Genomic DNA, 27,406 nt, shown 5'->3' with positions numbered 1-27,406 from the left:
ATTGAATGAGAAAAGACTCTCAAAGGTTGAAAATAGGACAGATGATTTAGTACAGCAAAATTCAAACTTGAAAGCTGAACTCTTATCCGTTAGGTCCAAATTAACGGACTTGGAGGATCGGAGTAGACGAAATAATGTCAAGATCAGGGGGATACCTGAAAGTGTAATACAGAAAGACCTTTCAGATTATACTAAAGCTACACTTAAAAAGGCTTTGCCGTCCTTAACTGATCTACAATTGATAATTGATAGAATTCACCGCCTGCCCCGTCCAAAGAATGTATCTATGGATAAACCGAGAGACACGATACTTCACTTTCACTTTTTTGAAACTAAAGAATTGATATTAAGATATATTAGAGAGAAAGGCTCTCTCCCTCCCCCTAATGATCATTTAAAATTCTTCTCTGATTTTTCAAAGTCAACTATGGAAGCTAGGAAATTGTTTAATCAAGCTACTAATGCTCTTAGGGAAATGGGGATTCCTTATAGGTGGGGCTTCCCAACAAAGTTACTTGTGTCACATAGGGGTAAAATTGTCCCTTTCTTCACTCCAAAGGAGGCTTTAGATTTTATACGCTTTCTAGATGAAGATCCTTCTAGAAAAGATACCGGTTGATTATGGATATATCTCTCATTGGTCTTTGTATTATTTACATTTGACATTTGACAAAGTACTTAATGGCTTCATGGGTTCTCGCCACTTTGGCTTTTTTTTACAAAAGTCCCCAACAAAGGAGATTATCACGTTCGGTGATTGACCTCCAGGAGGACTCTTTAAGTTTGTTTATTTGTTTGGTATAGTTTATCTATAGTTTTTTTTGTGTTTTTTTTTTGTTGTTGCTGTTTCATTTGCTTTTCTAGATATATACATTTTATTGAATTCAGTTTAAAAAGAGTAAGCAATCCTAAATAATACAAGATAATTTTCTCTAATTAATAGGAAAGAGATTATCATGAGAATTAAAATCCTTTCACACAATGTCAAAGGACTGAATAGTCCCCATAAGCGCTATATAACTTGGAAAGAAATAAAGCGGCTTCAAGCAGATGTCTCTTGTTTACAAGAGGTCAAACTAATAAAAGATATACATCCAACCTTTCAGCATAAAGATTTTCCATACATTTTCAAATCTCTCAATAATAATAAAAAAAGTGCGGGAGTTATAACTATTATAAATAAGAATATTCCCTTCCAATTAATTGAAGAACATCCCGATACCCAGGGAAGATTTCACATCCTCATATGTAAGTTAAATTTTAACCTTTGTACGATCGTGAACATATATGCCCCGAATAATGGTCAAATCACTTTTTTTAATAAACTAATGCAGAAGATTGACGAAGTTAAAAAAGGTGACCTCATGTTAATAGGGGACTTCAATCTAGTTCCTGATAGAGAAATTGACTCATCATCTTCTGCTACTTCTAAATCAGGCCGATCTCTGAAAAATTGGATACAACAAAATGAGATGTATGACATTTTCAGATGTCTTAATACCACCTCTAGAGAATTCACATATTACTCAGATATATATAAAACTTCTTCCAGAATAGACTTATTTCTAACTAATGTCTTTTCTATCACAAAATTCAAGAAAATTGAAATTCTTGAGAAGTCTTTTTCCGACCATGCTCCCGTGATGGCAATATTTGAATCAGGCCCTCCAGTAGCAAACACTTTTCTTTGGAAGGTTAATCCTACTCTGTTACGCACCCCAAAGTATAGAAATATAATTACTGAAACTATTGATAATTATTTTAAAGAAAACTCTTCAGATAATATTGATCCCTTCACATTATGGAATGCCCACAAGGCGGTCTTGAGAGGATGTCTCATCCAACTCTCCACGAGATACAAAAAAGAAAAAAGACAAAAAATTGCTGACCTCCAGAACCAAATTGCTTTAAAAGAAAAACAACAAAATTCCCTCTCTGCTCCATCTCATAATATCCATCTTGATATCCTGAAATTGAGACAGGAGTTAAGATTCGAAATTATTTCCGAGTATGATTCCATTGTTAGAGCATCAAAATATAATCTTTATGCTTCACTTAACAAACCCACCAAATATATGACAAATAAACTTAAACAAGCTCGCGTAAGTAGAAGGATTGTTAAGATCAAATCCCTCTCAGGAGAAATGAAACAACACCCCTCTGATATTACCGAAATATTTGCGGACTATTTTGAAACCCTCTATAATCTCAAAAAAGACCCCTTAGTTCATACTCCTAATCAAAAAGAGATTGACCTTTTTCTTTCTAAATTGACCCTTCCCCAACTAGATAATTTGGACCTAACTCTTTTAAATCAACCATTTACTGTAGAAGAAATTGCCAAAACGATTGACAAACTTAAACTTAACAAATCCCCTGGCCCAGATGGGTTCACAAACGAATATTTCAAGTTTTTCTCCAACACTCTATCCCCGCACCTAAAATCTCTTTTTGATCACGCTTCCAGTATTGGATCGTTCCCCAAAGAAATGACGGAAGCAACTATCATTTTGATCCCCAAAGACACTAGAAACCCAGAAGAAGTTAAAAACTATCGTCCGATCTCTTTAATCAATACTGACATTAAAGTATATTCGAAAATTTTAGCGGATCGATTAAAGAATCTTTTACCTGGTCTTGTTAAAAATGATCAAGTAGGGTTTGTTTCTGGAAGACAAGTAACAGACGGTACCAGAAGAATTTTGAATTTGTTTAACATAGCTAGTTTTAACAATCTCCCTTCATTATTTATCTCGTTGGATGCCCAAAAAGCCTTTGATAGGGTGAATTGGGATTATCTTAAAGCTACTTTACTAAAGTTTGGTTTTGACAATCGCTTTATAACATCTATATTTGCACTATACTCTAATACTAATGCTAAAACCTATACTAATAATCACCTTTCTAGGAACTTCAACATCACTAATGGAACAAGACAGGGCTGCCCCCTTTCGCCCCTTTTATTTGCCTTGGCAGTTGAGCCCTTGGCGGAAACAATCAGACAATGTACTGCCATTTCGGGTTTTAAAACAAAAAACTATCACCACAAATTAACTTTATTTGCTGATGATCTTATGTTATCAATCACTGATCCGGCTAATTCATTTAACGCTTTAATCACCATTCTAGATGAATTCTCTAGGGTCTCATATTTTAAAATAAATCCCCAAAAATCTAAACTAATACATTTTAATTTAAGTCCCTCTGATATTGAAGCCTTTAAAAAATTATCCGAATTTTACTGGGAAGACATCGAAATAGATTACTTGGGGATAATTTTTCCCAAAGATTTGAAACTCATTGTTTCTAGGAATATGGAACATCTTAGCAAGAAAATCTTAAAAGACCTTTCTGGTTATAATAATTGTGACCTATCCCTGATGGGAAGAACCTTGGTAATAAAAACATATATTTTACCTAAAATTCTTTTCGTACTCAGGAATTTACCTCTTACGATTCCCACTTTTCTTTTATTTAAAATTCAAAAAGCAATTAATCTCTTTATCTGGAAAGGGAAGAAACCCAGAGTAGCTGCTAAAATTTTATATAAGAAAAAGAGTAACGGAGGCCTTGCACTCCTCAACATTCAAATCTATTATCAAGCTTCTCTTATTCTTCAGAGTCAACAGTGGTTTTCTACGAAAACACCTCCCGCTTGGTTGGACCTTGAGCTAGAACAATACGGGACTAGTTCAATATCAGATTTTTTCTTTAAAGATCTGTTTTCTTCTTCGATCATTACTCATCAACATCCTGTTGTAAATTCTATACTGACTATGTGGAGGAGTTTCACAAAATTAAAGAAAGGTGATGACAGGAAAGGCATTTTGAAAAAATTTCCATTAAAATTATTATCAAAAATATATAATTGTCCAGTTCCGGAGGAGTGGTACAGCTTTAAAATTAATACGGTAGGGGATTTATGGGACGGACAAGATTTTTTACCTTTTAATGAAATTTCAAATAAATTTCATGTCCCATTTACATACTTTACCTCTTATCTAATTTTTAAAGATCTTCTGCGGAAATTTTTGACTAGTAGAGCTTTGAATTCGAATATTGTGGCCTCCATGTTTTCAAATGTTGCTCTTAAGTCGACTTGGAGTCTTAAAAACATTTATTCTCACCTTAATGATGACAACGAACTTATTAAAAATGTATACATTCAAAGATGGGAAAGGGACTTTAACATAAAATTTGATGAAGACCAATGGGAGAGGGCCATAAAGTTTTCAAATGCATCTACTGTTTCTGCGACCTTACAGGAGTCTTTCTTTAAAATTTTAATTAGATGGCATTACACTCCGATTAGGTTAGCTCATATAGATAATAAATATTCTCCTCTATGTTGGAGGAATTGTGGTTTACCGGGTAACCTGTATCACATTTTCTGGAGCTGCCCTAAATTGAAGAGCTTGTGGAAAGAAATTACGAATCATATAAATACTCTCTCTGACAACGCAGTGAAGGTTACCCCACAAATGGCACTACTCTCTTTGGGCACTGAAGAAATAAATCCTGTTATTCGATTTGTAATGATACACACTTTCTTAGTGACCAAAAACACTATAGCTTTCTGGTGGCTTAAAACTGATTTACCTTCTTTTGCTGAAATTTTAGCCAAACTACGGATTCATAATTCTATGGAGAGAAGATTTGCCTTTATTAATGGTACCCTCCAAAAATATCACACTAAATGGGATGTTTGGAATTTGAAGTTTTCTTAATTTAATTTATGTTATCTAACACGCTACTGTAAACTCAATATGACAATGTTGGTTCCTTTTCGAGAGGATTGCATTCAAGCGATGTATTATATTTGTTTCTTATGTACATTACTTGTATTAAACAATTTTATTTAATGTGTGATGTAACACGTAGAGTAGAGTTCTCTACTTTTTACTTTGTCCATTTACCCTTTCCCTTTATACTTGAAACTTTAATAAAATTATTTAAACAAAAAGCATGAGTTTGCAACTACTTTACTTTTGGAGAAAATTCAAAACATTCATTATTCAGTAGAACCCAATAGCAAAAATCAGGTTTTGAATGAAGAATCACATTTCTTGGTAGAATCATGCAGGATTGAAATTTTTGATGGTTTTTTACTCCTCTCAGCAGCCCAAACAAGTTTCTAAAAGGATGAGTTTGCAACTACTTTACTTTTGGAGAAAATTCAAAACATTCATTATTCAATAGGGCCCAAAATATCAAAAACCAGCGGTTTGAATGAACACACATTTCTTGGTAGAATCGTGCAGGACTGAAATTTTTGATATTTTTCTACTCCTCTCATGAGCCCAAACAAGTTTCTAAAAGGATGAGTTTGCAACTACTTTACTTTTGGAGAAAATTCAAAACATTCATTATTCAATAGAGCCCAATAGCAAAAACCAGCGTTTTGAATGAAGAATCACATTTCTTGGTAGAATCATGCAGGATTGAAATTTTTGATGGTTTTTTACTCCTCTCAACAGCCCAAACAAGTTTATAAAAGGATGAGTTTGCAACTACTTTACTTTTGGAGAAAATTCAAAACATTCATTATTCAATAGGGCCCAAACTATCAAAAACCAGCGGTTTGAATGAACACACATTTCTTGGTAGAATCATGCAGGACTGAAATTTTTGATGTTTTTCTACTCCTCTCATGAGCCCAAACAAGTCTCTAAAAGCATGAGTTTGCAACTACTTTACTTTTGGAGAAAATTCAAAACATTCATTATTCAATAGAACCCAATAGCAAAAATCAGGTTTTGAATGAAGAATCACATTTCTTGGTAGAATCATGCAGGATTGAAATTTTTGATGGTTTTTTACTCCTCTCAACAGCCCAAACAAGTTTCTAAAAGGATGAGTTTGCAAATACTTTACTTTTGGAGAAAATTCAAAACATTCAATATTCAATAGGGCCCAAAATATCAAAAACCAGCGGTTTGAATGAACACACATTTCTTGGTAGAATCGTGCAGGACTGAAATTTTTGATGTTTTTCTACTCCTCTCATGAGCCCAAACAAGTCTCTAAAAGGATGAGTTTGCAACTACTTTACTTTTGGAGAAAATTCAAAACATTCATTATTCAATAGAGCCCAATAGCAAAAACCAGCGTTTTGAATGAAGAATCACATTTCTTGGTAGAATCATGCAGGATTGAAATTTTTGATGGTCTTTTACTCCTCTCAACAGCCCAAACAAGTTTCTAAAAGGATGAGTTTGCTACTACTTTACTTTTGGAGAAAATTCAATTCATTATTCAATAGGGCCCAAAATATCAAAAACCAGTGGTTTGAATGAACACATATTTCTTGGTAGAATCGTGCAGGACTGAAATTTTTGATGTTTTTCTACTCCTCTCATGAGCCCAAACAAGTCTCTAAAAGGATGAGTTTGCAACTACTTTACTTTTGGAGAATATTCAAAACATTTATTATTCAATAGAGCCCAATAGCAAAAACCAGCGTTTTGAATGAAGAATCACGTTTCTTGGTACAATCATGCAGGATTGAAATTTTTGATGGTTTTTTACTCCTCTCAACAGTCCAAACAAGTTTCTAAAAGGATGAGTTTGCAACTATTTTACTTTTGGAGAAAATTCAAAACATTCATTATTCAATAGGGCCCAAAATATCAAAAACCAGCGGTTTGAATGAACACACATTTCTTGGTAGAATCGTGCAGGACTGAAATTTTTGATGTTTTTCTACTCCTCTCATGAGCCCAAACAAGTCTCTAAAAGGATGAGTTTGCAACTACTTTACTTTTGGAGAAAATTCAAAACATTCATTATTCAATAGAACCCAATAGCAAAAATCAGGTTTTGAATGAAGAATCACATTTCTTGGTAGAATCATGCAGGATTGAAATTTTTGATGGTTTTTTACTCCTCTCTAGAGCCCAAACAAGTTTCTAAAAGGATGAGTTTGGAACTACTTTACTTTTGGAGAAAATTCAAAACATTCATTATTCAATAGGGCCCAAAATATCAAAAACCAGCGGTTTGAATGAACACACATTTCTTGGTAGAATCGTGCAGGACTGAAATTTTTGATGTTTTTCTACTCCTCTCATGAGCCCAAACAAGTCTCTAAAAGGATGAGTTTGCAACTACTTTACTTTTGGAGAAAATTCAAAACATTCATTATTCAATAGAGCCCAATAGCAAAAACCAGCGTTTTGAATGAAGAATCACATTTCTTGGTAGAATCATGCAGGATTGAAATTTTTGATGGTTTTTTACTCCTCTCAACAGCCCAAACAAGTTTCTAAAAGGATGAGTTTGCAACTACTTTACTTTTGGAGAAAATCCAAAACATTCATTATTCAATAAGGCCCAAAATATCAAAAACCAGCGGTTTGAATGAACACACATTTCATGGTAGAATCGTGCAGGACTGAAATTTTTGATGTTTTTCTACTCCTCTCATGAGCCCAAACAAGTCTCTAAAAGGATGAGTTTGTAACTACTTTACTTTTGGAGAAAATTCAAAACAGTCATTATTCAATAGAGCCCAACAGCAAAAACGAGCGTTTTGAATGAAGAATCACATTTCTTGGTAGAATCATGCAGGATTGAAATTTTTGATGGTTTTTTACTCCTCTCAACAGCCCAAACAAGTTTCTAAAAGGATGAGTTTGCAACTACTTTACTTCTGGCGAAAATTCAAAACATTCATTATTCAATAGGGCCCAAACTATCAAAAACCAGCGGTTTCAATGAACACATTTCTTGGTAGAATCATGCAGGACTGAAATTTTTGATGTTTTTCTACTCCTCTCATGAGCCCAAACAAGTCTCTAAAAGCAAGAGTTTGCAACTACTTTACTTTTGGAGAAAATTCAAAACATTCATTATTCAAAGAGCCCAATAGCAAAAATCAGGTTTTGAATGAAGAATCACATTTCTTGGTAGAATCATGCAGGATTGAAATTTTTGATGGTTTTTTACTCCTCTCAACAGCCCAAACACGTTTCTAAAAGGATGAGTTTGCAACTACTTTACTTTTGGAGAAAATTCAAAACATTCATTATTCAATAGGGCCCAAAATATCAAAAACCAGCGGTTTGAATGAACACACATTTCTTGGTAGAATCATGCAGGACTGAAATTTTTGATGTTTTTCTACTCCTCTCATGAGCCCAAACAAGTCTCTAAAAGGATGAGTTTGCAACTACTTTACTTTTGGAGAAAATTCAAAACATTCATTATTCAATAGAGCCCAATAGCAAAAATCAGGTTTTGAATGAAGAATCACATTTCTTGGTAGAATCATGCAGGATTGAAATTTTTGATGGTTTTTTACTCCTCTCAACAGCCCAAACAAGTTTCTAAAAGGATGAGTTTGCAACTACTTTACTTTTGGAGAAAATTCAAAACATTCATTATTCAATAGGGCCCAAACTATCAAAAACCAGCGGTTTGAATGAACACACATTTCTTGGTAGAATCGTGCAGGACTGAAATTTTTGATGTTTTTCTACTCCTCTCATGAGCCCAAACAAGTCTCTAAAAGGATTAGTTTGCAACTACTTTACTTTTGGAGAAAATTCAAAACATTCATTATTCAATAGAGCCCAATAGCAAAAATCAGGTTTTGAATGAAGAATCACATTTCTTGGTAGAATCATGCAGGATTGAAATTTTTGATGGTTTTTTACTCCTCTCAACAGCCCAAACAAGTTTCTAAAAGGATGAGTTTGCAACCACTTTACTTTTGGAGAAAATTCAATTCATTATTCAATAGGGCCCAAAATATCAAAAACCAGTGGTTTGAATGAACACATATTTCTTGGTAGAATCGTGCAGGACTGAAATTTTTGATGTTTTTCTACTCCTCTCATGAGCCCAAACAAGTCTCTAAAAGGATGAGTTTGCAACTACTTTACTTTTGGAGAATATTCAAAACATTTATTATTCAATAGAGCCCAATAGCAAAAACCAGCGTTTTGAATGAAGAATCACGTTTCTTGGTACAATCATGCAGGATTGAAATTTTTGATGGTTTTTTACTCCTCTCAACAGTCCAAACAAGTTTCTAAAAGGATGAGTTTGCAACTATTTTACTTTTGGAGAAAATTCAAAACATTCATTATTCAATAGGGCCCAAAATATCAAAAACCAGCGGTTTGAATGAACACACATTTCTTGGTAGAATCGTGCAGGACTGAAATTTTTGATGTTTTTCTACTCCTCTCATGAGCCCAAACAAGTCTCTAAAAGGATGAGTTTGCAACTACTTTACTTTTGGAGAAAATTCAAAACATTCATTATTCAATAGAACCCAATAGCAAAAATCAGGTTTTGAATGAAGAATCACATTTCTTGGTAGAATCATGCAGGATTGAAATTTTTGATGGTTTTTTACTCCTCTCTAGAGCCCAAACAAGTTTCTAAAAGGATGAGTTTGGAACTACTTTACTTTTGGAGAAAATTCAAAACATTCATTATTCAATAGGGCCCAAAATATCAAAAACCAGCGGTTTGAATGAACACACATTTCTCGGTAGAATCGTGCAGGACTGAAATTTTTGATGTTTTTCTACTCCTCTCATGAGCCCAAACAAGTCTCTAAAAGGATGAGTTTGCAACTACTTTACTTTTGGAGAAAATTCAAAACATTCATTATTCAATAGAGCCCAATAGCAAAAACCAGCGTTTTGAATGAAGAATCACATTTCTTGGTAGAATCATGCAGGATTGAAATTTTTGATGGTTTTTTACTCCTCTCAACAGCCCAAACAAGTTTCTAAAAGGATGAGTTTGCAACTACTTTACTTTTGGAGAAAATCCAAAACATTCATTATTCAATAAGGCCCAAAATATCAAAAACCAGCGGTTTGAATGAACACACATTTCATGGTAGAATCGTGCAGGACTGAAATTTTTGATGTTTTTCTACTCCTCTCATGAGCCCAAACAAGTCTCTAAAAGGATGAGTTTGCAACTACTTTACTTCTGGCGAAAATTCAAAACATTCATTATTCAATAGGGCCCAAACTATCAAAAACCAGCGGTTTCAATGAACACATTTCTTGGTAGAATCATGCAGGACTGAAATTTTTGATGTTTTTCTACTCCTCTCATGAGCCCAAACAAGTCTCTAAAAGCAAGAGTTTGCAACTACTTTACTTTTGGAGAAAATTCAAAACATTCATTATTCAAAGAGCCCAATAGCAAAAATCAGGTTTTGAATGAAGAATCACATTTCTTGGTAGAATCATGCAGGATTGAAATTTTTGATGGTTTTTTCCTCCTCTCAACAGCCCAAACACGTTTCTAAAAGGATGAGTTTGCAACTACTTTACTTTTGGAGAAAATTCAAAACATTCATTATTCAATAGGGCCCAAAATATCAAAAACCAGCGGTTTGAATGAACACACATTTCTTGGTAGAATCATGCAGGACTGAAATTTTTGATGTTTTTCTACTCCTCTCATGAGCCCAAACAAGTCTCTAAAAGGATGAGTTTGCAACTACTTTACTTTTGGAGAAAATTCAAAACATTCATTATTCAATAGAGCCCAATAGCAAAAATCAGGTTTTGAATGAAGAATCACATTTCTTGGTAGAATCATGCAGGATTGAAATTTTTGATGGTTTTTTACTCCTCTCAACAGCCCAAACAAGTTTCTAAAAGGATGAGTTTGCAACTACTTTACTTTTGGAGAAAATTCAAAACATTCATTATTCAATAGGGCCCAAACTATCAAAAACCAGCGGTTTGAATGAACACACATTTCTTGGTAGAATCGTGCAGGACTGAAATTTTTGATGTTTTTCTACTCCTCTCATGAGCCCAAACAAGTCTCTAAAAGGATTAGTTTGCAACTACTTTACTTTTGGAGAAAATTCAAAACATTCATTATTCAATAGAGCCCAATAGCAAAAATCAGGTTTTGAATGAAGAATCACATTTCTTGGTAGAATCATGCAGGATTGAAATTTTTGATGGTTTTTTACTCCTCTCAACAGCCCAAACAAGTTTCTAAAAGGATGAGTTTGCAACTACTTTACTTTTGGAGAAAATTCAAAACATTCATTATTCAATAGGGCCCAAAACATAAAAAACCAGCGGTTTGAATGAACACACATTTCTTGGTAGAATCGTGCAGGACTGAAATTTTTGATGTTTTTCTACTCCTCTCATGAGCCCAAACAAGTCTCTAAAAGGATGAGTTTGCAACTACTTTACTTTTGGAGAAAATTCAAAACATTCATTATTCAATAGGGCCCAAACTATCAAAAACCAGCGGTTTGAATGAACACACATTTCTTGGTAGAATCGTGCAGGACTGAAATTTTTGATGTTTTTCTACTCCTCTCATGAGCCCAAACAAGTCTCTAAAAGGATGAGTTTGCAACTACTTTACTTTTGGAGAAAATTCAAAACATTCATTATTCAATAGAGCCCAATAGCAAAAATCAGGTTTTGAATGAAGAATCACATTTCTTGGTAGAATCATGCAGGATTGAAATTTTTGATGGTTTTTTACTCCTCTCAACAGCCCAAACAAGTTTCTAAAAGGATGAGTTTGCAACTACTTTACTTTTGGAGAAAATTCAAAACATTCATTATTCAATAGGGCCCAAAACATCAAAAACCAGCGGTTTGAATGAACACACATTTCTTGGTAGAATCGTGCAGGACTGAAATTTTTGATGTTTTTCTACTCCTCTCATGAGCCCAAACAAGTCTCTAAAAGGATGAGTTTGCAACTACTTTACTTTTGGAGAAAATTCAAAACATTCATTATTCAATAGAGCCCAATAGCAAAAATCAGGTTTTGAATGAAGAATCACATTTCTTGGTAGAATCATGCAGGATTGAAATTTTTGATGGTTTTTTACTCCTCTCAACAGCCCAAACAAGTTTCTAAAAGGATGAGTTTGCAACTACTTTACTTTTGGAGAAAATTCAAAACATTCATTATTCAATAGGGCCCAAACTATCAAAAACCAGCGGTTTGAATGAACACACATTTCTTGGTAGAATCATGCAGGATTGAAATTTTTGATGTTTTTCTACTCCTCTCATGAGCCCAAACAAGTCTCTAAAAGCATGAGTTTGCAACTCCTTTACTTTTGGAGAAAATTCAAAACATTCATTATTCAATAGAGCCCAATAGCAAAAATCAGGTTTTGAATGAAGAATCACATTTCTTGGTAGAATCATGCAGGATTGAAATTTTTGATGGTTTTTTACTCCTCTCAACAGCCCAAACAAGTTTCTAAAAGGATGAGTTTGCAACCACTTTACTTTTGGAGAAAATTCAATTCATTATTCAATAGGGCCCAAAATATCAAAAACCAGTGGTTTGAATGAACACATATTTCTTGGTAGAATCGTGCAGGACTGAAATTTTTGATGTTTTTCTACTCCTCTCATGAGCCCAAACAAGTCTCTAAAAGGATGAGTTTGCAACTACTTTACTTTTGGAGAATATTCAAAACATTTATTATTCAATAGAGCCCAATAGCAAAAACCAGCGTTTTGAATGAAGAATCACGTTTCTTGGTACAATCATGCAGGATTGAAATTTTTGATGGTTTTTTACTCCTCTCAACAGTCCAAACAAGTTTCTAAAAGGATGAGTTTGCAACTATTTTACTTTTGGAGAAAATTCAAAACATTCATTATTCAATAGGGCCCAAAATATCAAAAACCAGCGGTTTGAATGAACACACATTTCTTGGTAGAATCGTGCAGGACTGAAATTTTTGATGTTTTTCTACTCCTCTCATGAGCCCAAACAAGTCTCTAAAAGGATGAGTTTGCAACTACTTTACTTTTGGAGAAAATTCAAAACATTCATTATTCAATAGAACCCAATAGCAAAAATCAGGTTTTGAATGAAGAATCACATTTCTTGGTAGAATCATGCAGGATTGAAATTTTTGATGGTTTTTTACTCCTCTCTAGAGCCCAAACAAGTTTCTAAAAGGATGAGTTTGGAACTACTTTACTTTTGGAGAAAATTCAAAACATTCATTATTCAATAGGGCCCAAAATATCAAAAACCAGCGGTTTGAATGAACACACATTTCTTGGTAGAATCGTGCAGGACTGAAATTTTTGATGTTTTTCTACTCCTCTCATGAGCCCAAACAAGTCTCTAAAAGGATGAGTTTGCAACTACTTTACTTTTGGAGAAAATTCAAAACATTCATTATTCAATAGAGCCCAATAGCAAAAACCAGCGTTTTGAATGAAGAATCACATTTCTTGGTAGAATCATGCAGGATTGAAATTTTTGATGGTTTTTTACTCCTCTCAACAGCCCAAACAAGTTCCTAAAAGGATGAGTTTGCAACTACTTTACTTTTGGAGAAAATCCAAAACATTCATTATTCAATAAGGCCCAAAATATCAAAAACCAGCGGTTTGAATGAACACACATTTCATGGTAGAATCGTGCAGGACTGAAATTTTTGATGTTTTTCTACTCCTCTCATGAGCCCAAACAAGTCTCTAAAAGGATGAGTTTGCAACTACTTTACTTTTGGAGAAAATTCAAAACATTCATTATTCAATAGAGCCCAACAGCAAAAACGAGAGTTTTGAATGAAGAATCACATTTCTTGGTAGAATCATGCAGGATTGAAATTTTTGATGGTTTTTTACTCCTCTCAACAGCCCAAACAAGTTTCTAAAAGGATGAGTTTGCAACTACTTTACTTCTGGCGAAAATTCAAAACATTCATTATTCAATAGGGCCCAAACTATCAAAAACCAGCGGTTTCAATGAACACATTTCTTGGTAGAATCATGCAGGACTGAAATTTTTGATGTTTTTCTACTCCTCTCATGAGCCCAAACAAGTCTCTAAAAGCAAGAGTTTGCAACTACTTTACTTTTGGAGAAAATTCAAAACATTCATTATTCAAAGAGCCCAATAGCAAAAATCAGGTTTTGAATGAAGAATCACATTTCTTGGTAGAATCATGCAGGATTGAAATTTTTGATGGTTTTTTACTCCTCTCAACAGCCCAAACACGTTTCTAAAAGGATGAGTTTGCAACTACTTTACTTTTGGAGAAAATTCAAAACATTCATTATTCAATAGGGCCCAAAATATCAAAAACCAGCGGTTTGAATGAACACACATTTCTTGGTAGAATCATGCAGGACTGAAATTTTTGATGTTTTTCTACTCCTCTCATGAGCCCAAACAAGTCTCTAAAAGGATGAGTTTGCAACTACTTTACTTTTGGAGAAAATTCAAAACATTCATTATTCAATAGAGCCCAATAGCAAAAATCAGGTTTTGAATGAAGAATCACATTTCTTGGTAGAATCATGCAGGATTGAAATTTTTGATGGTTTTTTACTCCTCTCAACAGCCCAAACAAGTTTCTAAAAGGATGAGTTTGCAACTACTTTACTTTTGGAGAAAATTCAAAACATTCATTATTCAATAGGGCCCAAACTATCAAAAACCAGCGGTTTGAATGAACACACATTTCTTGGTAGAATCGTGCAGGACTGAAATTTTTGATGTTTTTCTACTCCTCTCATGAGCCCAAACAAGTCTCTAAAAGGATGAGTTTGCAACTACTTTACTTTTGGAGAAAATTCAAAACATTCATTATTCAATAGAGCCCAATAGCAAAAATCAGGTTTTGAATGAAGAATCAAATTTTTGGTAGAATCATGCAGGATTGAAATTTTTGATGGTTTTTTACTCCTCTCAACAGCCCAAACAAGTTTCTAAAAGGATGAGTTTGCAACTACTTTACTTTTGGAGAAAATTCAAAACATTCATTATTCAATAGGGCCCAAAATATCAAAAACCAGTGGTTTGAATGAACACACATTTCTTGGTAGAATCGTGCAGGACTGAAATTTTTGATGTTTTTCTACTCCTCTCATGAGCCCAAACAAGTCTCTAAAAGGATGAGTTTGCAACTACTTTACTTTTGGAGAATATTCAAAACATTCATTATTCACTAGAGCCCAATAGCAAAAACCAGCGTTTTGAATGAAGAATCACATTTCTTGGTAGAATCATGCAGGATTGAAATTTTTGATGGTTTTTACTCCTCTCAACAGCCCAAACAAGTTTCTAAAAGGATGAGTTTGCAACTACTTTACTTTTGGAGAAAATTCAAAACATTTATTATTCAATAGGGCCCAAACTATCAAAAACCAGCGGTTTCAATGAACACACATTTCTTGGTAGAATCATGCAGGACTGAAATTTTTGATGTTTTTCTACTCCTCTCATGAGCCCAAACAAGTCTCTAAAAGCATGAGTTTGCAACTACTTTACTTTTGGAGAAAATTCAAAACATTCATTATTCAATAGAGCCCAATAGCAAAAATCAGGTTTTGAATGAAGAATCACATTTCTTGGTAGAATCATGCAGGATTGAAATTTTTGATGGTTTTTTACTCCTCTCAACAGCCCAAACAAGTTTCTAAAAGGATGAGTTTGCAACTACTTTACTTTTGGAGAAAATTCAAAACATTCATTATTCAATAGAGCCCAATAGCAAAAACCAGCGATTTGAATGAAGAATCACATTTCTTGGTAGAATCATGCAGGATTGAAATTTTTGATGGTTTTTTACTCCTCTCAACAGCCCAAACAAGTTTCTAAAAGGATGAGTTTGCAACTACTTTACTTTTGGAGAAAATTCAAAACATTCATTATTCAATAGGGCCCAAAATATCAAAAACCAGCGGTTTCAATGAACACACATTTCTTGGTAGAATCGTGCAGGACTGAAATTTTTGATGTTTTTCTACTCCTCTCATGAGCCCAAACAAGTCTCTAAAAGGATGAGTTTGCAACTACTTTACTTTTGGAGAAAATTCAAAACATTCATTATTCAATAGAGCCCAATAGCAAAAATCAGGTTTTGAATGAAGAATCACATTTCTTGGTAGAATCATGCAGGATTGAAATTTTTGATGGTTTTTTACTCCTCTCAACAGCCCAAACAAGTTTCTAAAAGGATGAGTTTGCAACTACTTTACTTTTGGAGAAAATTCAAAACATTCATTATTCAATAGGGCCCAAACTATCAAAAACCAGCGGTTTGAATGAACACACATTTCTTGGTAGAATCATGCAGGACTGAAATTTTTGATGTTTTTCTACTCCTCTCATGAGCCCAAACAAGTCTCTAAAAGCATGAGTTTGCAACGCCTTTACTTTTGGAGAAAATTCAAAACATTCATTATTCAATAGAGCCCAATAGCAAAAATCAGGTTTTGAATGAAGAATCACATTTCTTGGTAGAATCATGCAGGATTGAAATTTTTGATGGTTTTTTACTCCTCTCAACAGCCCAAACAAGTTTCTAAAAGGATGAGTTTGCAACTACTTTACTTTTGGAGAAAATTCAAAACATTCATTATTCAATAGGGCCCAAAATATCAAAAACCAGCGGTTTGAATGAACACACATTTCTTGGTAGAATCGTGCAGGACTGAAATTTTTGATGTTTTTCTACTCCTCTCATGAGCCCAAACAAGTCTCTAAAAGGATGAGTTTGCAACTACTTTACTTTTGGAGAAAATTAAAAACATTCATTATTCAATAGAGCCCAATAGCAAAAATCAGCGTTTTGAATGAAGAATCACATTTCTTGGTAGAATCATGCAGGATTGAAATTTTTGATGGTTTTTTACTCCTCTCAACAGCCCAAACAAGTTTCTAAAAGGATGAGTTTGCAACTAGTTTTGGAGAAAATTCAAAACATTCATTATTCAATAGGGCTCAAGCTATCAAAAACCAGCGGTTTCAATGAACACACATTTCTTGGTAGAATCATGCAGGACTGAAATTTTTGATGTTTTTCTACTCCTCTCATGAGCCCAAACAAGTCTCTAAAAGCATGAGTTTGCAACTACTTTACTTTTGGAGAAAATTCAAAACATTCATTATTCAAAGAGCCCAATCGCAAAAATCAGGTTATGAATGAAGAATCACATTTCTTGGTAGAATCATGCAGGATTGAAATTTTTGATGGTTTTTTACTCCTCTCAACAGCCCAAACAAGTTTATAAAAGGATGAGTTTGCAACTACTTTACTTTTGGAGAAAATTCAAAACATTCATTATTCAATAGGGCCCAAAATATCAAAAACCAGCGGTTTGAATGAAGAATCACATTTCTTGGTAGAATCATGCAGGATTGAAATTTTTGATGGTTATTTACTCCTCTCAACAGCCCAAACAAGTTTCTAAAAGGATGAGTTTGCAACTACTTTTGGAGAAAATTCAAAACATTCATTATTCAATAGGGCCCAAAATATCAAAAACCATTGGTTTGAATGAACACACATTTCTTCATTATTCAATAGGGCCCAAAATATCAAAAACCAGCGGTTTGAATGAACACACATTTCTTGGTAGAATCGTGCAGGATTGAAATTTTTGATGGTTTTTTACTCCTCTCAACAGCCCAAACAAGTTTATAAAAGGATGAGTTTGCAACTACTTTACTTTTGGAGAAAATTCAAAACATTCATTATTCAATAGAGCCCAATAGCAAAAACCAGCGTTTTGAATGAAGAATCACATTTCTTGGTAGAATCATGCAGGATTGAAATTTTTGATGGTTTTTTACTCCTCTCTACAGCCCAAACAAGTTTCTAAAAGGATGAGTTTGCAACTACTTTACTTTTGGAGAAAATTCAAAACATTCATTATTCAATAGGGCCCAAAATATCAAAAACCAGCGGTTTCAATGAACACACATTTCTTGGTAGAATCATGCAGGACTGAAATTTTTGATGTTTTTCTACTCCTCTCATGAGCCCAAACAAGTCTCTAAAAGCATGAGTTTGCAACTACTTTACTTTTGGAGAAAATTCAAAACATTCATTATTCAATAGAGCCCAATAGCAAAAATCAGGTTTTGAATGAAGAATCACATTTCTTGGTAGAATCATGCAGGATTGAAGTTTTTGATGGTTTTTTACTCCTCTCAACAGCCCAAACAAGTTTCTAAAAGGATGAGTTTGCAACTACTTTACTTTTGGAGAAAATTCAAAACATTCATTATTCAATAGGGCCCAAAACATCAAAAAACAGCGGTTTGAATGAACACACATTTCTTGGTAGAATCGTGCAGGACTGAAATTTTTGATGTTTTATTACTCCTCTCATGAGCCCAAACAAGTCTCTAAAAGGATGAGTTTGCAACTACTTTACTTTTGGAGAAAATTCAAAACATTCATTATTCAATAGAGCCCAATAGCAAAAATCAGGTTTTGAATGAAGAATCACATTTCTTGGTAGAATCATGCAGGATTGAAATTTTTGATGGTTATGGTTTTTTACTCCTCTCAACAGCCCAAACAAGTTTCTAAAAGGATGAGTTTGCAACTACTTTACTTTTGGAGAAAATTCAAAACATTCATTATTCAATAGGGCCCAAACTATCAAAAACCAGCGGTTTGAAGGAACACACATTTCTTGGTAGAATCATGCAGGACTGAAATTTTTGATGTTTTTCTACTCCTCTCATGAGCCCAAACAAGTCTCTAAAAGCATGAGTTTGCAACTCCTTTACTTTTGGAGAAAATTCAAAACATTCATTATTCAATAGAGTCCAATAGCAAAAATCAGGTTTTGAATGAAGAATCACATTTCTTGGTAGAATCATGCAGGATTGAAATTTTTGATGGTTTATTACTCCTCTCAACAGCCCAAACAAGTTTCTAAAAGGATGAGTTTGCAACTACTTTACTTTTGGAGAAAATTCAATTCATTATTCAATAGGGCCCAAAATATCAAAAACCAGCGGTTTGAATGAACACATATTTCTTGGTAGAATCGTGCAGGACTGAAATTTTTGATGTTTTTCTACTCCTCTCATGAGCCCAAACAAGTCTCTAAAAGGATGAGTTTGCAACTACTTTACTTTTGGAGAATATTCAAAACATTTATTATTCAATAGAGCCCAATAGCAAAAACCAGCGTTTTGAATGAAGAATCACGTTTCTTGGTAGAATCATGCAGGATTGAAATTTTTGATGGTTTTTTACTCCTCTCAACAGTCCAAACAAGTTTCTAAAAGGATGAGTTTGCAACTATTTTACTTTTGGAGAAAATTCAAAACATTCATTATTCAATAGGGCCCAAAATATCAAAAACCAGCGGTTTGAATGAACACACATTTCTTGGTAGAATCGTGCAGGACTGAAATTTTTGATGTTTTTCTACTCCTCTCATGAGCCCAAACAAGTCTCTAAAAGGATGAGTTTGCAACTACTTTACTTTTGGAGAAAATTCAAAACATTCATTATTCAATAGAACCCAATAGCAAAAATCAGGTTTTGAATGAAGAATCACATTTCTTGGTAGAATCATGCAGGATTGAAATTTTTGATGGTTTTTTACTCCACTCTAGAGCCCAAACAAGTTTCTAAAAGGATGAGTTTGGAACTACTTTACTTTTGGAGAAAATTCAAAACATTCATTATTCAATAGGGCCCAAAATATCAAAAACCAGCGGTTTGAATGAACACACATTTCTTGGTAGAATCGTGCAGGACTGAAATTTTTGATGTTTTTCTACTCCTCTCATGAGCCCAAACAAGTCTCTAAAAGGATGAGTTTGCAACTACTTTACTTTTGGAGAAAATTCAAAACATTCATTATTCAATAGAGCCCAATAGCAAAAACCAGCATTTTGAATGAAGAATCACATTTCTTGGTAGAATCATGCAGGATTGAAATTTTTGATGGTTTTTTAATCCTCTCAACAGCCCAAACAAGTTTCTAAAAGGATGAGTTTGCAACTACTTTACTTTTGGAGAAAATCCAAAACATTCATTATTCAATAGGGCCCAAAATATCAAAAACCAGCGGTTTGAATGAACACACATTTCATGGTAGAATCGTGCAGGACTGAAATTTTTGATGTTTTTCTACTCCTCTCATGAGCCCAAACAAGTCTCTAAAAGGATGAGTTTGCAACTACTTTACTTTTGGAGAAAATTCAAAACATTCATTATTCAATAGAGCCCAACAGCAAAAACGAGCGTTTTGAATGAAGAATCACATTTCTTGGTAGAATCATGCAGGATTGAAATTTTTGATGGTTTTTTACTCCTCTCAACAGCCCAAACAAGTTTCTAAAAGGATGAGTTTGCAACTACTTTACTTCTGGCGAAAATTCAAAACATTCATTATTCAATAGGGCCCAAACTATCAAAAACCAGCGGTTTCAATGAACACATTTCTTGGTAGAATCATGCAGGACTGAAATTTTTGATGTTTTTCTACTCCTCTCATGAGCCCAAACAAGTCTCTAAAAGCAAGAGTTTGCAACTACTTTACTTTTGGAGAAAATTCAAAACATTCATTATTCAAAGAGCCCAATAGCAAAAATCAGGTTTTGAATGAAGAATCACATTTCTTGGTAGAATCATGCAGGATTGAAATTTTTGATGGTTTTTTACTCCTCTCAACAGCCCAAACACGTTTCTAAAAGGATGAGTTTGCAACTACTTTACTTTTGGAGAAAATTCAAAACGTTCATTATTCAATAGGGCCCAAAATATCAAAAACCAGCGGTTTGAATGAACACACATTTCTTGGTAGAATCATGCAGGACTGAAATTTTTGATGTTTTTCTACTCCTCTCATGAGCCCAAACAAGTCTCTAAAAGGATGAGTTTGCAACTACTTTACTTTTGGAGAAAATTCAAAACATTCATTATTCAATAGAGCCCAATAGCAAAAATCAGGTTTTGAATGAAGAATCACATTTCTTGGTAGAATCATGCAGGATTGAAATTTTTGATGGTTTTTTACTCCTCTCAACAGCCCAAACAAGTTTCTAAAAGGATGAGTTTGCAACTACTTTACTTTTGGAGAAAATTCAAAACATTCATTATTCAATAGGGCCCAAACTATCAAAAACCAGCGGTTTGAATGAACACACATTTCTTGGTAGAATCGTGCAGGACTGAAATTTTTGATGTTTTTCTACTCCTCTCATGAGCCCAAACAAGTCTCTAAAAGGATGAGTTTGCAACTACTTTAATTTTGGAGAAAATTCAAAACATTCATTATTCAATAGAGCCCAATAGCAAAAATCAGGTTTTGAATGAAGAATCACATTTCTTGGTAGAATCATGCAGGATTGAAATTTTTGATGGTTTTTTACTCCTCTCAACAGCCCAAACAAGTTTCTAAAAGGATGAGTTTGCAACTACTTTACTTTTGGAGAAAATTCAAAACATTCATTATTCAATAGGGCCCAAAATATCAAAAACCAGTGGTTTGAATGAACACACATTTCTTGGTAGAATCGTGCAGGACTGAAATTTTTGATCTTTTTCTACTCCTCTCATGAGCCCAAACAAGTCTCTAAAAGGATGAGTTTGCAACTACTTTACTTTTGGAGAAAATTCAAAACATTCATTATTCAATAGAGCCCAATAGCAAAAATCAGTTTTTGAATGAAGAATCACATTTCTTGGTAGAATCATGCAGGATTGAAATTTTTGATGGTTTTTTACTCCTCTCAACAGCCCAAACAAGTTTCTAAAAGGATGAGCTTGCAACTACTTTACTTTTGGAGAAAATTCAAAACATTCATTATTCAATAGGGCCCAAACTATCAAAAACCAGCGGTTTGAATGAACACACATTTCTTGGTAGAATCATGCAGGACTGAAATTTTTGATGTTTTTCTACTCCTCTCATGAGCCCAAACAAGTCTCTAAAAGCATGAGTTTGCAACTCCTTTACTTTTGGAGAAAATTCAAAACATTCATTATTCAATAGAACCCAATAGCAAAAATCAGGTTTTGAATGAAGAATCACATTTCTTGGTAGAATCATGCAAGATTGAAATTTTTGATGGTTTTTTACTCCTCTCAACAGTCCAAACAAGTTTCTAAAAGGATGAGATTGCAACTATTTTACTTTTGGAGAAAATTCAAAACATTCATTATTCAATAGGGCCCAAAATATCAAAAACCAGCGGTTTGAATGAACACACATTTCTTGGTAGAATCGTGCAGGACTGAAATTTTTGATGTTTTTCTACTCATGAGCCCAAACAAGTCTCTAAAAGGATGAGTTTGCAACCACTTTACTTTTGGAGAAAATTCAAAACATTCATTATTCAATAGAACCCAATAGCAAAAATCAGGTTTTGAATGAAGAATCATATTTCTTGGTAGAATCATGCAGGATTGAAATTTTTGATGGTTTTTTACTCCTCTCTAGAGCCCAAACAAGTTTCTAAAAGGATGAGTTTGGAACTACTTTACTTTTGGAGAAAATTCAAAACATTCATTATTCAATAGGGCCCAAAATATCAAAAACCAGCGGTTTGAATGAACACTCACATTTCTTGGTAGAATCGTGCAGGACTGAAATTTTTGATGTTTTTCTACTCCTCTCATGAGCCCAAACAAGTCTCTAAAAGGATGAGTTTGCAACTACTTTACTTTTGGAGTAAATTCAAAACATTCATTATTCAATAGAGCCCAATAGCAAAAACCAGCGTTTTGAATGAAGAATCACATTTCTTGGTAGAATCATGCAGGATTGAAATTTTTGATGGTTTTTTACTCCTCTCAACAGCCCAAACAAGTTTCTAAAAGGATGAGTTTGCAACTACTTTACTTTTGGAGAAAATCCAAAACATTCATTATTCAATAGGGCCCAAAATATCAAAAACCAGCGGTTTGAATGAACACACATTTCATGGTAGAATCGTGCAGGACTGAAATTTTTGATGTTTTTCTACTCCTCTCATGAGCCCAAACAAGTCTCTAAAAGCAAGAGTTTGCAACTACTTTACTTTTGGAGAAAATTCAAAACATTCATTATTCAAAGAGCCCAATAGCAAAAATCAGGTTTTGAATGAAGAATCACATTTCTTGGTAGAATCATGCAGGATTGAAATTTTTGATGGTTTTTTTACTCCTCTCAACAGCTCAAACACGTTTCTAAAAGGATGAGTTTGCAACTACTTTACTTTTGGAGAAAATTCAAAACATTCATTATTCAATAGGGCCCAAAATATCAAAAACCAGCGGTTTGAATGAACACACATTTCTTGGTAGAATCATGCAGGACTGAAATTTTTGATGTTTTTCTACTCCTCTCATGAGCCCAAACAAGTCTCTAAAAGCATGAGTTTGCAACTACTTTACTTTTGGAGAAAATTCAAAACATTCATTATTCAAAGAGCCCAATAGCAAAAATCAGGTTATGAATGAAGAATCACATTTCTTGGTAGAATCATGCAGGATTGAAATTTTTGATGGTTTTTTACTCCTCTCAACAGCCCAAACAAGTTTATAAAAGGATGAGTTTGCAACTACTTTACTTTTGGAGAAAATTCAAAACATTCATTATTCAATAGGGCCCAAAATATCAAAAACCAGCGGTTTGAATGAAGAATCACATTTCTTGGTAGAATCATGCAGGATTGAAATTTTTGATGGTTTTTTACTCCTCTCAACAGCCCAAACAAGTTTCTAAAAGGATGAGTTTGCAACTACTTTTGGAGAAAATTCAAAACATTCATTATTCAATAGGGCCCAAAATATCAAAAACCAACGGTTTGAATGAACACACATTTCTTCATTATTCAATAGGGCCCAAAATATCAAAAACCAGCGGTTTGAATGAACACACATTTCTTGGTAGAATCGTGCAGGACTGAAATTTTTGATATTTTTCTACTCCTCTCATGAGCCCAAACAAGTCTCTAAAAGGATGAGTTTGCAACTACTTTACTTTTGGAGAAAATTCAAAACATTCATTATTCAATAGGGCCCAAAATATCAAAAACCAGCGGTTTCAATGAACACACATTTCTTGGTAGAATCATGCAGGACTGAAATTTTTGATGTTTTTCTACTCCTCTCATGAGCCCAAACAAGTCTCTAAAAGCATGAGTTTGCAACTACTTTACTTTTGGAGAAAATTCAAAACATTCATTATTCAATAGAGCCCAATAGCAAAAATCAGGTTTTGAATGAAGAATCACATTTCTTGGTAGAATCATGCAGGATTGAAATTTTTGATGGTTTTTTACTCCTCTCAACAGCCCAAACAAGTTTCTAAAAGGATGAGTTTGCAACTACTTTACTTTTGGAGAAAATTCAAAACATTCATTATTCAATAGGGCCCAAAACATCAAAAACCAGCGGTTTGAATGAACACACATTTCTTGGTAGAATCGTGCAGGACTGAAATTTTTGATGTTTTTCTACTCCTCTCATGAGCCCAAACAAGTCTCTAAAAGGATGAGTTTGCAACTACTTTACTTTTGGAGAAAATTCAAAACATTCATTATTCAATAGAGCCCAATAGCAAAAATCAGGTTTTGAATGAAGAATCACATTTCTTGGTAGAATCATGCAGGATTGAAATTTTTGATGGTTTTTTACTCCTCTCAACAGCCTAAACAAGTTTCTAAAAGGATGAGTTTGCAACTACTTTACTTTTGGAGAAAATTCAAAACATTCATTATTCAATAGGGCCCAAACTATCAAAAACCAGCGGTTTGAATGAACACACATTTCTTGGTAGAATCATGCAGGACTGAAATTTTTGATGTTTTTCTACTCCTCTCATGAGCCCAAACAAGTCTCTAAAAGCATGAGTTTGCAACTCCTTTACTTTTGGAGAAAATTCAAAACATTCATTATTCAATAGAGCCCAATAGCAAAAATCAGGTTTTGAATGAAGAATCACATTTCTTGGTAGAATCATGCAGGATTGAAATTTTTGATGGTTTTTTACTCCTCTCAACAGCCCAAACAAGTTTCTAAAAGGATGAGTTTGCAACTACTTTACTTTTGGAGAAAATTCAATTCATTATTCAATAGGGCCCAAAATATCAAAAACCAGCGGTTTGAATGAACACATATTTCTTGGTAGAATCGTGCAGGACTGAAATTTTTGATGTTTTTCTACTCCTCTCATGAGCCCAAGCAAGTTTCTAAAAGGATGAGTTTGCAACTACTTTTCTTTTGGAGAAAATTCAAAACATTCATTATTCAATAGAGCCCAATAGCAAAAACCAGAGGTTTGAATGAACAATCACATTTCTTGGTAGAATCGTGCAGGATTGAAATTTTTGATGTTTTTTTACTCCTCTCAACAGCCCAAACAGGTTTCTAAAAGGATGCGTTTGCAACTACTTTACTATTGGAGAAAATTCAAAACATTCATTATTCAATAGGGTCCAAAATAGTAAAAACCAGCAGTTTGAATGAACAATCACATTTCCTGGTAGAATCGTGCAGGATTGAAATTTTTTATCCTTTTTTACTCCTCTCAATAGCCCAGACAAGTTTCTAAAAGGATGAGTTTGCAAGTACTTTACTTTTGGAGAAAATTCAAAACATTCATTAATCAATAGTGCCCAAAAAAGCAAAAACCAGCGATTTGAATGAACACTCATATTTCTTGGTAGAATCGTGCAGGATTGAAATTTTTGATGTTTTTTTACTCCTCTCAACAGCCCAAACAAGGTTCTAAAAGGATGAGCTTGCAACTCCTTTACTTTTGGAGAAAATTCAAAACATTCATTATTCAATAGAGCACAATAGCAAAAAGCAGCATTTTGAATGAACTCACATTTCTTGGTAGAATCATGCAGGATTGAAATTTTTGATTTTTTTTACTCCTCTCAACAGCCCAAACAAGTTTCTAAAAGGATGAGTTTGCAACTACTTTACTTTTGGAGAAAATTCAAAACATTCATTATTCAATAGGGCCCAAACTATCAAAAACCAGCGGTTTGAATGAACACACATTTCTTGGTAGAATCATGCAGGACTGAAATTTTTGATGTTTTTCTACTCCTCTCATGAGCCCAAACAAGTCTCTAAAAGCATGAGTTTGCAACTCCTTTACTTTTGGAGAAAATTCAAAACATTCATTATTCAATAGAGCCCAATAGCAAAAATCAGGTTTTGAATGAAGAATCACATTTCTTGGTAGAATCATGCAGGATTGAAATTTTTGATGGTTTTTTACTCCTCTCAACAGCCCAAACAAGTTTCTAAAAGGATGAGTTTGCAACTACTTTACTTTTGGAGAAAATTCAATTCATTATTCAATAGGGCCCAAAATATCAAAAACCAGCGGTTTGAATGAACACATATTTCTTGGTAGAATCGTGCAGGACTGAAATTTTTGATGTTTTTCTACTCCTCTCATGAGCCCAAGCAAGTTTCTAAAAGGATGAGTTTGCAACTACTTTTCTTTTGGAGAAAATTCAAAACATTCATTATTCAATAGAGCCCAATAGCAAAAACCAGAGGTTTGAATGAACAATCACATTTCTTGGTAGAATCGTGCAGGATTGAAATTTTTGATGTTTTTTTACTCCTCTCAACAGCCCAAACAGGTTTCTAAAAGGATGCGTTTGCAACTACTTTACTATTGGAGAAAATTCAAAACATTCATTATTCAATAGGGTCCAAAATAGTAAAAACCAGCAGTTTGAATGTACAATCACATTTCCTGGTAGAATCGTGCAGGATTGAAATTTTTTATCCTTTTTTACTCCTCTCAATAGCCCAGACAAGTTTCTAAAAGGATGAGTTTGCAAGTACTTTACTTTTGGAGAAAATTCAAAACATTCATTAATCAATAGTGCCCAAAAAAGCAAAAACCAGCGATTTGAATGAACACTCATATTTCTTGGTAGAATCGTGCAGGATTGAAATTTTTTATGTTTTTTTACTCCTCTCAACAGCCCAAACAAGGTTCTAAAAGGATGAGCTTGCAACTCCTTTACTTTTGGAGAAAATTCAAAACATTCATTATTCAATAGAGCACAATAGCAAAAAGCAGCATTTTGAATGAACTCACATTTCTTGGTAGAATCATGCAGGATTGAAATTTTTGATTTTTTTTACTACTCTCAACAGCCCAAACAAGTTTCTAAAAGGATGAGTTTGCAACTACTTTACTTTTGGAGAAAATTCAAAACATTCATTATTCAATAGGGCCCAAAATAGCAAAAACCAGCGGTTTGAATGAACACTCACATTTCTTGGTAGAATCGTGCAGGAGTGAAATTTTTGATGTTTTTCTACTCCTCTCATGAGCCCAAGCAATACTCTAAAAGGATGAGTTTGCAACTACTTTACTCTTGGAGAAAATTCAAAACATTCATTATTCAATAGGGCCCAAAATAGCAAAAACCAGCGGTTTGAATGAACACTCACATTTCTTGGTAGAATCGTGCAGGATTGAAATTTTTGATGTTTTTTTACTACTCTCAACAGCACAAACAGATTTCTAAAAGGATGAGTTTGCAACTACTTTACTTTTGGAGAAAATTCAAAACATTCATTATTCAATAGGGCCCAAAATAGTAAAAACCAGCAGTTTGAATGAACCCTCACATTTCCTGGTAGAATCGTGCAGGATTGAAATTTTTGATCTTTTTTTACTCC

This window comes from Dendrobates tinctorius, unplaced genomic scaffold, assembly GCF_039654945.1.
Source record: "Dendrobates tinctorius isolate UK_male_01 unplaced genomic scaffold, ASM3965494v1 ptg000254l, whole genome shotgun sequence".
NCBI classification, from domain to species: domain Eukaryota; kingdom Metazoa; phylum Chordata; class Amphibia; order Anura; family Dendrobatidae; genus Dendrobates; species Dendrobates tinctorius.
This window is presented reverse-complemented; position numbering follows the sequence as displayed.